Source organism: Balaenoptera borealis (assembly GCF_965194805.1).
Source record: "Balaenoptera borealis genome assembly, chromosome: 7".
Classification (NCBI taxonomy): domain Eukaryota; kingdom Metazoa; phylum Chordata; class Mammalia; order Artiodactyla; family Balaenopteridae; genus Balaenoptera; species Balaenoptera borealis.
The window spans coordinates 104,160,777-104,176,412 of record NC_138864.1 but is presented as its reverse complement, the minus strand read 5'-3'; the positions used below and the strand labels follow the sequence as shown (position 1 = coordinate 104,176,412).

Sequence of the window (15,636 nt, the reverse complement as noted above, 5' to 3'; positions counted from 1 at the left end):
GGAAAGAATTCAGAGAATTGCAATCTGCTTGAGGTACAACTAGAAGGAATTGGCCTATTTCATCTAAATTATCAAATTTCTGGGCATAGAGCTGCTCATTTTATCATTTTAATTTTAATGTCCATGGGCTCAGTAGTGGTGATGTCTCTTTCATTTCTGACATTATCTGTGTTCTAGATGATAGATATAGATGTAAATATCTGTTGGTTAGTCCAGTAAGAGGTTCATTAATTTTATTTATTATTTCAAAGGAGTAGCTTTTGGTTTTGTTCATTTTCACTACTGTCTTCCTGCTTTCAATTTTATAGAATTGTTACTTTATTTCCTTCTTTCTGCTTACTTTGGGTTTATTTTTCTCTCCTTTTTCTGTTTTCTTATGGTAGGAACATAGATTATTGATTTGAGACCTTTCCTCTTTTCTATCGTTAGCATACCGTCCCACAAATGTCCCTCTCAGTACTGCGTTATTTGCATCCCAAATATTTTGATGTATTTTCAATTTCTTTCAGTTCCATAATTTTTTATTTTAAGAAGCACATATATACACCACCAACAAAAAAAACAATATATCAGGTAATATTGCTACTAAATATAAAGAAATTCTCCCCTCTTCCCTTTTCAAAAATAGTTAATGTTGGGGCAGCCTGAGGGCTTTTCTCCAATCATGTAAAAATGAACTGCTATATAAATATATATATAATGGAGCAATATAAAGGTTTCATTTACCACTTACTATATTAATGGTCCTTATTCCAGGTCGTGAGGCTGAAGTGGGTTTTGCAAGGTTGAATGGAATGTGTCCATTCCAACATGCAGTCAGAAACTGGGGAAATAAGCCTATAGTGGGTCACAGATTCACGTGTCCATATTGTGAGTAAATCTAGTCAAATTTCAACTTATCAATTGATCTTTGTATGCTCCCACTCTGAAAGACGAACATGTGCTGCACATGGGATTCGTGTAAGTTCAGAGCAAGAGTGCAGTCATCTCCACAAAGTCTAAATATGTCCTCATTCTTAGGGTGCAGACACTTTGGAAAATAGCTGTATGTTTCTTTAGAAAGGCTAGGAAAAAGGCGTACTTTACCTGACTAGATAGAGAACTTTGGTCTAGCCCAATCATGTTACCCTATTCACTTGTGCAAGTATTTGCTTTAGTGGCAGGCTTGTGATGAACTTGTTGCCAGTGAGACATCTGAGAAGTCTTTTGAGAGTCTTTTGCATAAAGTCTTCCTCCCTGATAAAAATACAGGGCCTTTTTATTCTGACTTGTATGTTAATACCTGAAGACATGGCACATACTAGGAGGTTCTGTAGCTTTTTTTTTTTTTTTTTCATCACAAGATAGCCACAAGATAGAAAAGTTGACCTAGAAAAGTTGACCTAGAGTCCTTACTGAATTTACCAACGCTGTGTGGCCTGCTTCTAGACTTTATGACAAATGAAATAATTAAATATTCTTATTGTTAAAATAACTTTTACTTACCCATTATATTGCTTAAAGCTTAAAGAATATAAATGGATACATACTAAGAGTTCTTTTGCTCTTTTTCAATTTTAACTTTTCTTAAAAGAAAAATGATGGATTTAGAATGATGTAACACCATAATTTTAAAAAATTTATTTTACAATTTAATATGCTCAAATGCATATGTTATTAAATATAAGATGCAACCAAGATGGCAGATGGAACAAACATTAACTATATTCTATTCCACCCTGAACCCTGAACAACTGAAAATAGGTTTAAAAATAACAAAATGACTAAAAACTCTACAAAACAAAAATACATGGCATTCTCATCCCAGAATGATTTTCTAGGAAAACACACACATTGAATTTATCTGAGAAAACCTCAATATACCAATTACCACAAGGAAACTCAAAAGCTAGCAAAAATGATTTATCAGAGTGTTCTTGTTAAAAATGGAATTCATAGCATCTTACTTCTCTACTCAAAACATTCCCATCACTTCTCAACTCATTAATAGTAAAGACAATTTTCATACAGTGGGCAGGTGTTCAGGATCCAGCATTACCCATCCTTGTATCATCCCCTACTATGGTCCATATTATTCCTTCTGTTGCAAACACACTGACCACCTTGCCAGTCTTTCCTCAGGTCTCTCACACTTGCTATTCTCTCTGCCTGGAATACTCTTTCCCATTACAACAGCTTGTTTTATTTCCTCAATTCTTATAGGTCTTTATTACATTTTCACTTCTTACTGAAGTCTTCATGATACTGTTCAGCATTAGTTTACTGAATAAATTAACAAACCACCTATTCTAATGGTTAAGAACCGGTCATCTGGGGATGCTTGGGTTCAAATCTTGATACAGGCAGTGTGTAGCTGTGTAATATAGGGGAACTTATTTAACTTCTCCATGGTTTAATTAATTCATCTATAACATTGAGAAAACAGAAGTAATTATCTCATAGGGTTGTTACTAAAATGTCAGGAGATAATATATGTAAAATACTTTTCACAGTGCCGGGCACATAGGAAGTGCTAAAATGTTGGTTATTATTATGATGATTTTTTGATATTTTGTTATACAATGATTAGAAATATCATTAGAAATATATTCACTAAATTATCTACATTCGTTAATTCGGGGTCCTTGGTAGTAAAGATATATTTTACATTACATATTTTTGTATTGTTCAGGTAAAAACAATTATAAAAAAATGTCTGTATCTGTACATAATGCCTGTATATATTATACAGATCTAGGTAGCCACCCATCTTCTGTTTGTCTCCTTTTCCTTAGAAACAATTTTAATTCTTTTCATTACTTTCCACCAAGAAGTGATTATAGATATATTATTTTTCACATCTTCTATGGTCCTCTGGTGAGACTGATTTATGATTCCTTTACTGCCCCGAAGGTCCAACTCTAACACCTGAGAGTTTTATTCCCTGGGGCTTTCCTTCTCAACTTCCCAGGCAGCCTGCTTCTCATTTGCTCCTCAGCTGCGTGGTGGTACTTCTATTAAGAAGATAGACCTACAGCTATCAAAACCAGCAATATACTGATGGAAATTTTAAAGCTCTCATAGACTCCTTTAGTGTTTTCCCCTCAAGAAATCCATGGTATTTCACTTCAATCAGCGTGTAAATTCTTTTCCTAAATCCCTGTCATGGTTGAAAATCATTTGTTAATCTCAAAAGGAATGAGAGGAAAATACTGTTAATGTTTTGGAGGATTATTTTTGTTTCTTATTATAAGAATAATATATAATTATTATTGAAAATTATGAGTAAAAATACAAAGAGAAATATTCAGAATGCCATTTTTAAAAAATATAAATTGTACAGCAATGAACATTTACATATCTTAAGATTTTAATATAATTCTGTGCATTATCCTATACTACATATATACATATGTATGTATATATGGACACACACATACATGTATCTATATGTACATATACATCTTATAATGCCTTCATATTTCTCTTTTAAAATCTATGTGTATATTTATATATGCAAACACTATATATGTGTGAGAATACACACAAACACTCCAACATTGTCAATTTACACTCTAAAATAAACGTACCATTTTATGTGCTCAAAGGACTATTAAAATGGCCTTATTCATTTCACTCTCATTAATTATTATTCTCACTCTTCTTCCTCCCCTTCTCCTTCTCCTTTTCTTTCTCCTCCTGTTCCTTCTCTCTGTGTTCCTCTCATTTTACCCAACACGAAAGGAATAATATAAATACTTTAAGTATGCATTCTTTTGAAATTGTAACTAAAATTATCATTATGTTACCAGCAATTTGTATTTTTTTTAATTTTGTGAAAGGCATATTTCTCCCAGTTGCCCACTTTTATATCAGTTAACAGCTTTATGTGATCTTATTCTAATTTGTATTAATGATGTTTTTATGAAGAGAATTGTGCCCCCTGCCCCCCGCAATTCATATGTTGAAGTTCTAATCCCCGGCACCTCTGAATATGACTATATTTGGAGATAAGGTCTTTTAAAAGGATGGTTATGTTAAAACGAAGCCATTAATGTGGGCCTTAATCCAATATGACTGGCATTCTTTTAAGAAGAGGAGATTGGGACACAGACGTGAACAAAGGTAAAACCATGTGAAGACACAGGGAGAAGACAGCCATCTACAAGCCAAAGAGAGAGGCCTCAGATGAAACCAACCCTGAAAACACTGTGATTTTTGGATTTCCACTCTCCAGAATTCTTAGAAAATATATTTCTGCCATTTGAGCCACCCAGTCTATGGTATTTTTTTTGTGACAGCCCTAGAACCCTAACACAGGTGTTAATCACTTTCTTCAATATACGTTGAAAATATATTTTCTAGTTTGTCATTTGGTTTTTATAAGCAACCTCCTTTGAAGTATGACATAATGCCAGAAAGCACAAAATCATAATTATACACCTTCATGGATTTTCTCAAAAGGAGTAGACCTACATAACCACTCCCAGATCAGGAACTAGAACATCATTAGCACCCAGAATCCACTCTCATTCTTCCTCTGAACCCTCCTTACCTCAAAATGTAAAGAGCACTCTGTCTCTACTAACTAGTTCTACATGGGTCAAAAGGTATGTGTAAGTTCAGCTTAGTGTATACTGCCAACCAGTTTTCCAAACACCAGCAGCAATGCAGCCACATATGGGAGCCCCATTTTCTCCACATCCAGGCCCAAACTAGGTAATTCCAGTCTTTATTCTAGCCATGTGTCTTTTCTTCACTTTAGCCATTCTCTTTTGCCTATGGTGATAGAGCTTTAAATTTAATTTTTCTTTTGGGTATGAGATTGAGCATCTTTTCAAATGCTTTTTAATTAATTGCACTTTCTTTTGTATGGGACCCTTGTTCATCAGCTTTGACCATGTTTTTACTGTTTCAACTGTCTTTTTCTTATTGATTATGAGAGTTCTTAATATATTGAAAATATACGTAATTTGTTATCTACATATATTGTACACTTTGTCCATATTTCACCTGCCATTAAAGCTTTCAATGTTGTCTTTTAATGAACAGAACTATTTAATGTAGTTCTTTCTATCATATTTTTTATGGTTAATGTTCTTTATATGTTCTTTAAGAAATCTTTGGCCTATCACAAGGTCAAGAAGTTGTTCTCCTGCATTTGTTATCTTCTAGAGAGTTTTTGGTGTTTTTTGTTTTGTTTTGTTTTTAGATCTTTAAAGCATCTAGAATGTAGAATTTTTAATTTTATGATCTAAGATTTCTTTTTTCCAGGAGGATATTCAATTCCTCCAATACCATTCAATTTTCTTTTTCTTCACTGCACTGAAGTCTCACCTCCATCGTAAATCAAGGCCACATATTTGTAATTCTTTTTATGGATTTCCTATAATCTTTCATTAATCTGTCTATGCCTGCACAAAAGCTACTTTGGTGGCAGATTCTCTCAGTTTTTGACTACCTGAAAATATGTTTGCTTTGTCCTCATTTTTGAAACATGTATTTACTGGGTTTGAATTTCAGGGTTAGCAGTTATTTTCTTTCAGATCTTCAAAGGTGACATTCTATTTTCTTTTGGCTCTCTTTGTTTCTTTCGAGAAGTCAACAGTGAGCTTTACTGTCCCTAATCAGGTTGACTATTATTCATTTAACTGTAAATGGATTTTCAAAACTTGGAAACTTTTAGGAGGGAAAAAAGGGTAGCATCAAATATCACACCAGAAAAAAATACATAACCTAGATTGTTTATGCAAACTATGATAAACTATGACACACAGTCACCCTAACTATAAAGCACTTAGGTAGGTTTTCTTTGCTTACTTTACATTATTGGAGTTCTTAGTGTTTTCTGATTTTGGCTGCATGTCCCATTGTCTCTATAGCTTTTAGAACTCTGATTACACTTAGGTTAAAATTTTTCAACTATCACCTATGTCTGTTGTTCTATTTTCTGTATCTTCCATTTGTATGGCTCTCTGTTCTCCAGATTAGGTGTTTTCTACTGACCTATTATCCAGTTTACTATTTACGTCCTTGGCTCTGTCCTTTCTAGTGCTAAACTCATCTACTGAGCTCTTAATTACAATTATTTTATTGTTTAGCTCTAGAATTACCATTGTATTTTTATTACAGATATCCAGTTCTCTGGAATTCTAGTTCTCTGGAGTCACCTATTTTGCTGAATATAATTGCAGTTTAAGTTTGTATTTTTATAAACTAGATGTGAATAACCTGTAGATCTCTTCCTATTTTTTGTTTCTGTCAATTCTGTTTGTATGTATGGTGATTTTTTCACTAAATACCAAATAATTTGTAAAATTTTAAAATTTCTAGGTAATCTTATGCACAAATGGAAATAATTCGTTTCAGTTTATGACTGTCAGTAAATTTAATGCAGATTACCTTAAATTCAATCAGAAATTGAATCACAGCTGTGTGTCCAGGCCTTTTTCTGATTTGCTCTTAATCCTTAGCTGTATCTTTTCAGTTGTACCAGCTGAGGATCTGGAATGTTGACAAGAGCTCTACATACTTGGGAGATCCTGAACTCAAATATTTGTATCTCTAGAAACATGAAACTACCAAAACTGTGCTCAGCCAAAGATTTCCTCATGCTTTTTTAGCCTTTTACCCTGTGGCATGTATACATATGCAAATGACTCAAGGAGAGAAACAGTGCAGTGTATGAAGGTTACTTCTCTATGCTTCATTTATCTTAGGGATCCTGATTCTTTAAGTCATGGCTACCTTGGCATGTCAGAACTCTAAATCATTTTCTCCCCCATCCCAGGAAATTACCAAAAGGTTTCTTAACTCCTTCTCTCTGTAATCTTCTTCTCAGCTTCTGAACTGTGTGCCATATATTCCTTGTGAATTGGTAAACAGTTTTATAGGAAAAACAGCTTAAAATGTTGGGCTTACCACAGAGGTTGTCTTTTCTTAATAGGATCTTGGCCAATAATATTCTCATTACCTTAGTAACATTTAGATGCACTTTAAAATTGATGTTATTATCATGAAACTATTATTCACTGAAAAATAGAAAATAATATTATATTAATTTCAATGATCCTCAATTTGTAATGTTTAAGAGAGAATGGTTCAAACATTAAAATCAAATGGACTTTATTCTTATAACTTATGAAATTTTCAAAATCATGTCAAATTTTTGGATTGTGATTTTTTTTTTTTAATAATTTTTTTTAATTTATTTTTTTATTTATGGCTGTGTTGGGTCTTTGTTTCTGTGCAAGGGCTTTCTCTAGTTGTGGCAAGCGGGGGCCACTCTTCATCGTGGTGCGCGGGCCTCTCACTATCGCGGCCTCTCTTGTTGCGGAGCACAGGCTCCAGATGCGCAGGCTCAGTAGTTGTGGCTCACGGGCCTAGTTGCTCCGCGGCATGTGGGACCTTCCCAGACCAGGGCTCGAACCCGTGTCTCCTGCATTGGCAGGCAGATTCTCAACCACTGCGCCACCAGGGATGCCCTGATTTTTTATTTTTTATAGATATTTTCTTGGGTTGTAATAACTATTTTCAAGTATTTTTAATCTTATCATCAAAGTTTTCTTAGTCTTTAACCAAATATTTCTGCATTAGAATTCCCCTTTGTGTATGTGTAGATTTACTTGCTTTAGAAATCTAACCATTGCTATTCTAATTTTGATAGATTGCTTTTTGGGTCAAATGTACAGCTTCACTCTACAGATTCTTATTATTTCATTTTAGGTTAGTTCTATTTTCTTCTTGAAATCCGTATCTTTCTCCTTCTTGTGATTTTTTTTCGTTTCTTTTGCTAAAGTAATTTTACAAATGTAAAGTGTAGTTACATGATGAAAAATCTGAAAGTGAAATTAAGGAAACACTCCCATTTACCACTGCAACAAAAAGAATAAAATATCTATGAATAAACCTACCTAAGGAGACAAAAGACCTGTATGCAGAATATTATAAGACACTGATGAAAGAAATTAAAAATGATACAAACAGATGGAGAGATATACCATGTTCTTGGATTGGAAGAATCAACATTGTGAAAATGACTACACTACCGAAAGCAATCTACAGATTCAATGCAATCCCTATCAAACTACCACTGGCATTTTTCACAGAACTAGAACAAAAAATTTCACAATCTGTATGGAAACACAAAAGACCCCAAATAGCCAAAGCAATCTTGAGAAAGAAAAATGGAGCTGGAGGAATCAGGCTCCTGGACTTCAGACTATACTACAAAGCTACAGTAATCAAGACAGTATGGTACTGGCACAAAAACAGAAATATAGATCAATGGAACAGGATAGAAAGCCCAGAGATAAACCCACACACATATAGTCACCTTATCTTTGATAAAGGAGGCAAGAATATACAATGGAGAAAAGACAGCCTCTTCAATAAGTGGTGCTGGAAAAGCTGGACAGCTACACGTAAAAGAAAACTCCCTAACACCACACACAAAAATAAACTCAAAATGGATTAGAGACCTAAATGTACGGCCAGACACTATCAAACTCTTAGAGGAGAATATAGGCAGAACACTCTATCACATAAATCACAGCAAGATCCTTTTTGACCCACCTCCTAGAGAAATGGAAATGAAAACAAAAATAAACAAATTGGACCTAATGAAACTTAAAAGCTTTTGCACAGCAAAGGAAACCATAAACAAGACGAAAAGACAACCCTCAGAATGGGAGAAAATATTTGCAAATGAAGCAACTGACAAAGGATTAATCTCCAAAATTTACAAGCAGCTCATGCAGCTCAATATCAAAAAAACAAACAACCCAATCCAAAAATGGCCAGAAGACCTAAATGGACATTTCTCCAAAGAAGATATACAGATTGCCAACAAACACATGAAAGAATGCTCAACATCATTAATCATTAGAGAAATGCAAATCAAAACAACAATGAGATACCATCTCACACTGGTCAGAATGGCCATCATCAAAAAATCTAGAAAAAATAAGTGCTGGAGAGGGTGTGGAGAAAAGGGAACCCTCTTGCGCTGCTGGTGGGAATGTAAATTGATACAGCCACTATGGAGAACAGTATGGATGGTGTTTAGAAAACTAAAAATAGAACTACCATACGACCCAGCAATCCCACTACTGAGCATATACCCGGAGAAAACCATAATTCAAAAAGAGTCATGTACCAAAATGTTCATTGCAGCTCTATTTACAATAGCCAGGACATGGAAGCAACCTAAGTGTCCATTAACAGATGAATGGAAAAAGAAGATGTGGTGCATATATACAATGGAATATTACTTAGCCATAAAAAGAAACGAAATTGAGTTATTTGTAGTGAGGTGGATGGACCTAGAGTCCGTCATACAGAGTGAAGTAAGTCAGAAAGAGAAAAACAAACACCGTATGCTAACACATATATACGAAATCTAAAAAAAAATTAAAAATGGTCATGAAGAACCTAGGGGCAAGACGGGAATAAAGACACAGACCTACTAGAGAATGGACCTGAGGATACGGGGAGGGGGAAGGGTAAGCTGGGACAAAGTGAGAGAGTGGCATGGACATATATGCACTACCAAATGTAAAATAGACAGCTAGTGGGAAGCAGCCGCATAGCAGAGGGAGATCAGCTGGGTGCTTTGTGACCACATAGAGGGGTGGGATAGGGAGGGTGGGAGGGAGGGAGATGCAAGAGGGAAGAGATATGGGGACATATGTATAACTGATTCACTTTGTTATAAAGCAGAAACTAACACACCATTGTAAAGCAATTATACTCCAGTAAAGATGTTTAAAAGAAAAAAAAAAAGTGTAGTGACATCAGAATGCATGGTCAGAAAATTAATTAAGATCTCCTTTGCCTAAAATTATCTTGAACTGCACTAACATATAATTGAGAGCTTTACTGGTACACAAGATTCAAGTGTCAACAGCATTTCTGTGTCAGAAGTTAGAATGCTGTAGTCTCTGACATCTGTTTCCATGAATCTAGAATGCCTCTTCTTTTCCTCTCTAGAAGATCTAGAAGATCTTATACACTTTTATTTTTTTGCCTGATTCATTAATTTTATCAGAAAGTGTGTGGTTATAGATAGCAGAGATTGTTTTCTTTCATAGATCCTATTATACACTAAGCTACACTTTAAAATCTGAAGATTTTGTCTCTCTTCAGCTTTGTTTCACATTCCTTTATCATTTACTTAGTTATTTCATTAAAACTATGGTGTCCTGATGAACACCAAATGAGCCTTTCCTTAGAACTTTTATGCAGTAACTTTTTGTATTTTATTTTTTTTACAGTTATATTAATGGAATTGTAGTAAAGATACAAGGTAAGTCCCTTCCCAACACTTTACAATATGAACAAATGAAATAAAAATATCCAAAGCCTGCGTAACTTAGGGAAACCAAAGTTTATATATCGTACACAGTTCTATTCAGATAAGTCATTTCAATCTCTAAGATATTTTCTATTACCTTGATCAATGTATCTATAAATATTCTTTTCAATGTTACAAAAATTTTATATTATTTCTCTAATATTGTCATATTGAGCTTATTTACAGTAGTTCAAAGTTATATTTAATAAGCTCACACAGAATATAGAGAGGTCTCTGTTACTTATTGTCCTAATATGTTTAAAATAGTTAACACTTATGTGAATTAAAACACTAAAAATACATTTTCGTCCTTTGAAAATGAATTTGTAAATTTCCATTTTTATTGAAATAGCCCACTTATTTTATTTATTACTATTTGTACTTACATAAGACATACCCATTTCCTAGGGTGGTTCAAAACAACAGAAATTTTTTTGTCTCACAGTCCTGGAGGCTAGCAGTTCAAAATCAAAGTTTCAGTAGGGCTATGCTCTCTCTGAAACCTGTAGGAAAGAATCCTCCCTTTCCTCTGTTAACTTACGGGTTTTGCTGGCAACCCCTGGTAATCATTTGTAGATGAATCACTCTAGTCTCTGCCTCTACCGTATTTTCTTTTCAAGCCTCTGTGACTGTGTCTTGTCTCTTCTTATAAGTACAGGAGTCAGAATGAATTAAGGGCCCACCCTTAAGATGCTCTCATCTCAGCTAATTACATTTGCAACAACGCTATTTCCAAATAAGGCCACGTTCTGAGGCCCCAAGGATTAGGACTTCAACATATCTTTTACAGGGGACACAATTCAACTCATAACACCAGGAAAAACTGTAAAATATTTCAGAGTACGTAATTTTAAATAAAACAGGGCATATAATCAATTATGTAAAGCCAAAATTACTGAACTGAGGAAGTTCAACAACTTGTGGTCTCTCTGCCAATCTACATTTTAACCCATTTAGGTGATAATTAAGTTTTTAATAGTCAATGCAATTCAGAATAGCAAATTAAGCAATTTGCTGTTTTACTGATTAGACAGAATTAAAACCTCAAGTTGAAAGCAGGCAGAGCAAAAGGGACCATTCCAAATATCCTGAATATTTGCTTTTCTGTCCCCTTTTAGTGTGAAAGTTATTATGACAATACTGTGCATGAAGTATATAAATGAAAGATATTGGATAGCAGTAATATCTGGCTAAAGATAACTCAGCAGGGCTTCCCTGGTGGCGCAGTGGTTGAGAATCTGCCTGCCAATGCAGGAGACACGGGTTCGAGCCCTGGTCTGGGAAGATCCCACATGCCACAGAGCAACTAGGCCCGTGAGCCACAACTACTGAGCCTGCGCATCTGGAGCCTGTGCTCCGCAACAAGAGAGGCCGCGACAGTGAGAGGCCCGTGCACCGCGATGAAGAGTGGCCCCCGCTCGCCACAACTAGAGAAAGCCCTCGCACAGAAACGAAGACCCAACATAGCCAAAAAAAAAAAAAAAAAATCAACTGACCATATGTCAAAAAAAAAAAAGGTAACTCAGCAAAACAATATTTGTCTTTTATTAGCCTCAAATTGATTTTATTGTCTTTATGTTACCTTTTCCCCTTATTATTTTGTCCAAAAGAGTCTCAAATTTTGGTTGGATAAGCACCATGTAAGGACCATGTGAAATTTTGCTGGGCTCAGCACATACAGGTTCTGATTCAACAGGTCTAGGATGTGATACAGGTATTTACATCTTTTACTCTCCCCACCCCTGTGATTCCAAGTATATCACATATCACATTTTGAGAAACACTACTTTTCTGTTACTAGAAGTTAAACAATATTTTAAAAATCCCATACTCTTCTACATTTTTAACATTTTCCATCAATTTGTGAACTTTTTTCAGTTGATTTTACTTTTTGATACTAGAATTTTGATCTACCCATGAGACTTTTTTTTACAAAACTTCCTGAACCAAAAGGAGCAAGTGTAAATAGATTATAAAAATGGGTGGGACTCCTTAATTACATGCAGAATACAACTTCATTCTTTCTCATTACTACCTTTAATACTACATTGAAAAATATTCCCTTTCCACACCTGGATGATATCAAAGGCAAATCCTACAGTTTTCCAGGCAGAACTGAGCATTAGAACAATTCCCTTATCATGTATTCATAATCCCAGTAATCTGAATCCATACTTCAAGCTCATTTCCAATTTAAATTTCCAATTTAACTTCCCTCTATTCAGCTCAGACCAGTCAGAGAAATTTGCAAGAAGAAACCAGGTGCAGTCTGCTCTTTTCCCGTTTTCGTCTTGCTTTGTACTTTACCCCTCTGCTCATCATGCTATTATAAATCCCTCCACACGTGGTCTGATGAAGGGAGATGAGGTAGGGCACAGAGAGGTCTCAGTTGTGTAGTTCACCATACATTGCCTTCTGCTGTTTTGGTCTCTCCACCCCAGTGGCTGGCCCTGTCTGGAACAGGTATTTGAAAATGGCTCTAGCTTCAGTCTGACCTTCAGTCACCTCTTTGCCCAATTCTAGACATGTAGAATGTTCCTACTGCATCTCTAACCTTTCTCTGGTATCACAAACAGCTTTAGCCAGACTCTCACTTTTTTGGCTTTTCCAGATAAGATTCAAAAATGGAATCTTTATGCCTTCTAAGTTCAGGAGACCTAGAGCAATCTAATTCAAGAACGTTTTCATCCATTCCACTTTTGCAGCAATGCAAGTGGGATTAAGTTATTTTACAGATCAGCAATAATCGTTTCAGGGGATAAGATGTCATTCTACACCCCTGGTAGACACCCTCACACTTCAAGGGGGTTGCTCCCTTGAAGCACCTCACTTGTCTTTCCCACAGAGGTATAATAATGATACATAAATCAGTCTGGAAACTCTCTTCAAAGGAATTCTCACTCACTCTCTCTGATTAACCTCCTGTCTTTTCAAAGACATAGGCTAAACACTGATGACTGTGGAAGTATCACTGATTTGTTTTGAGACCTCTAATGCAAATAGTTAAACGTCTCCCATTTGAACTTTGATGCCTATGTTTTCAATTGATCAGCCTCAGCCAGGAATCTCAGTCAAGTTGTACTGTCCTATTTAATATCCAAGTGCAGAAGGTTCCTCTAAACTACATAGTTCTATTAAGAAGGTATCACACTGTATGCCGAACAGACTGTCCAAAGTATTACCTAGATTCTGATCATCTGAGCTGTTTCTCTTGCCTGCTGGGATGAAGGCCAGGACGCATGGTGCACAGGTCTCTGTCAATCTTATTTAAAGTGAATAAAATTAGTAGTTGTACGTGGGATGAAAGCTGAAGAAAGTAACTCTAAATCTGGGGAAACATCCAGTGGACATGAAGGAGAAAAGGAGCCAAATTGTGAAACTGAAAACCAGGGGCACATGAGCCAAAGAGAAGCACAGCAGGCCAGATGGAAGGAGACATGGAACGATTCCAGAGAAACGAGGTGGCTTTTATCTACTCTAGCACAAAGCTGAATAAGACTGGCTAAGGCACACGCAAGGCAGCTCTGCCCAGTTTTCAAGATTTTCGGGTGTTTTTGTGTTGTTGCTGTTTTGAGAAGGTTCATGTATGCTTAATTATTTATTTGCCAAGGTGTCTTGAAATAAAAACTACATTTATTATTTCCACTGTAACTGAATCTTTTAAATGTTATCATCCCTCTAAATATCAAGATATACACAACGGAAATAGCACTTATATGACTATATTCCTTTAACGTACCGTCTCTTTTGAGGACACGATATTAACTGAAGATTTTCCATTCCTGCATACTGTTTTAAAGTGGTTTACAATTTTATTGATATTTTACTTTTTGAGGGGGGAAAAAAGAACTTTATGAGATCTTCATTCTTATTAAGCTACTCTTTGGTTTGGTAAACTTAAAAAATCATTACAATTTCTCTCCGCCTTGCAAAATTATTTTAATCTCATGATTTTAGTCTATTTAAAAATTTGATAGTGTATTATTTGCTCCAACTGAGTTTAATTAACACATTCTCTTCTATGTCAAGCTCTCTCTCTCTCTTCTGGAAACCAACTTTTTCATTAGTGATTCTAATAATCTTTCCTGATTATGAACAATCTCTCTCTGTATATCTTTATCCATGTATCTCTACCTATCTGTGTTTTACTCTCTAATTTGTCCATATGTATTTTCTTGAATTCCATTCCCTCCTCAAATTGATTTTTATATCATATACAACTTGATCTTATATTTTGCCTATAGTTGAGGCAGGACCAGTACAAATGACATTCTGCATAGGTCAGAGAGATTTTTAATATTTCTTAAGACTTTAAGCATAAACATTAAACATTAGATGAATCTTGCAGCTAATACATGAGGCATCATTATGGATGGAGGAAGGAAGAACTCTGCACTCTGAGGCTTTGAGACACTTTGCATAGGAAAAAAAAACCATTTCCACCCATCAGGCAAGAAATTAAATGGGATTGTTTATTAGGGATTCAAAAACCTAATAGTAATCACCTATACTGCTTTCAAAAAAACCTAATTATTCCCCAGAAGACCAGAATTCCAGATTTAGAAGGTCTAGGTAATGGAAATGAAAAGAGGGGTTATTTATTTGCTTGTTTATTTATTTATTTCTGATTCTGTAAAGGAGCAAAATATACCAGTTCTTGGTAGGTTGGTTCAGAAAACCAAAATGTGCTATGTAAAATATTTCATGTGTTTCTTTTTTGAAAAAGGAAAGCTTAATGACATACTGAGAATTATCACCTTTCCCCAATTCCTTCCAATGATAGCTACTCAGCTAAAGGCCATATTTCAAGGGTATGTGAAGAAGGAGATACCACAAAGTAAGCCTGCCTCCTGAGAGGAGCAAATTAAGAGTATAATGGTGGGCAGCTTCCAAGCACCACTGTATGATGGGGCCTGGCGTGGTGGGGGTGACTCAAGAATCGAGCTGAAAGTGGTCCACTCTATGCATGACATGAGATATTCCTGATGCTCTCTGAGAGGGCCAGTAAATTAGACTGAACTTAGGGAATTCCTTCAGTATGTCTAGGAGGATTTGAGGGCCTGTAGTTAAATAGAGACAGAGTATTTAGAGACTTTTAGGCCACGCTCAGAATCAAGGATTTACAATAAACATTAAGCAATACTACTGCTTTGTTAGCTCAGTTGCCAATAAAGAGTTTGGCTTTTATCTCGTCTGTGTTTATTATACTTTCTCTGTTCCACGCTATATACAATTGGCTAAATATTTTGTATGCACATGGTTAGTTTTAAGTTTGAACATGACACATATTGTGGGTTGATGAG

The 15,636-nt window shown here is 35.3% G+C and overlaps 1 long non-coding RNA gene across 1 annotated transcript in view; it reads left to right on the top strand.

The window, feature by feature from the left end:
• The window catches only part of LOC309632537, a 32,084-nt gene extending 20,230 nt beyond the window's left edge, over window positions 1-11,854 (top strand). The window contains exon 2 of the long non-coding RNA XR_014246962.1: window positions 47-11,854. This is a non-coding gene — a long non-coding RNA (uncharacterized lncRNA). The remainder of the gene's footprint in view (window positions 1-46) is intronic.
• The last annotated feature ends 3,782 nt before the right edge of the window (window positions 11,855-15,636 follow it).